The following is a 514-nucleotide window of genomic DNA, read 5'->3' as shown; positions in this document are numbered from 1 at the left end:
AAAACCTATATTGGGGATGAATGGGACCTGACCCTTAATCTTTTTTTTTTTACCCTTAATCTTTTGTAATGACATTCCAGCTTTCCCCGCCATGGATCTGAGTCCAATTGGTCATAAGGCAGTAATGACCTCCAACCACAGTGGCAGGTGTTTTCTGTAAACTCTAGGGGCATCTGTGGAACCCAGAACCACATGCACGTGGCTGTATGATCTCTTAGAGCATGTCCAGGTTAAGCCAAGGATCAATTATGACAGCCTTGAAGTTGACAGGGACCTTGCCGTCGCTGTGTGACCCAGCAAGTGTAGACTCACTGTGTGACCCAGCAAGTGTAGACTTTCTGTGTGACCCAGCAAGTGTAGACTGGTGACCGCAGAGACCACAGCATCTTGGGGATATCAGATAGAGCCCAAGGCCAAATCAAATTCCCACCCACAGTTCAGCTCAGCGGGGATTCTGAGGTGTAAGCAGCATTGGGGAGGCCCCGAGATCGGGGCATTGTGGCCTAGGTGGTGG

Source organism: Echinops telfairi, unplaced genomic scaffold, assembly GCF_000313985.2.
Source record: "Echinops telfairi isolate 266 unplaced genomic scaffold, ASM31398v2 ScPeMD7_7475;HRSCAF=8513, whole genome shotgun sequence".
NCBI classification, from domain to species: domain Eukaryota; kingdom Metazoa; phylum Chordata; class Mammalia; order Afrosoricida; family Tenrecidae; genus Echinops; species Echinops telfairi.
This window is presented reverse-complemented; position numbering follows the sequence as displayed.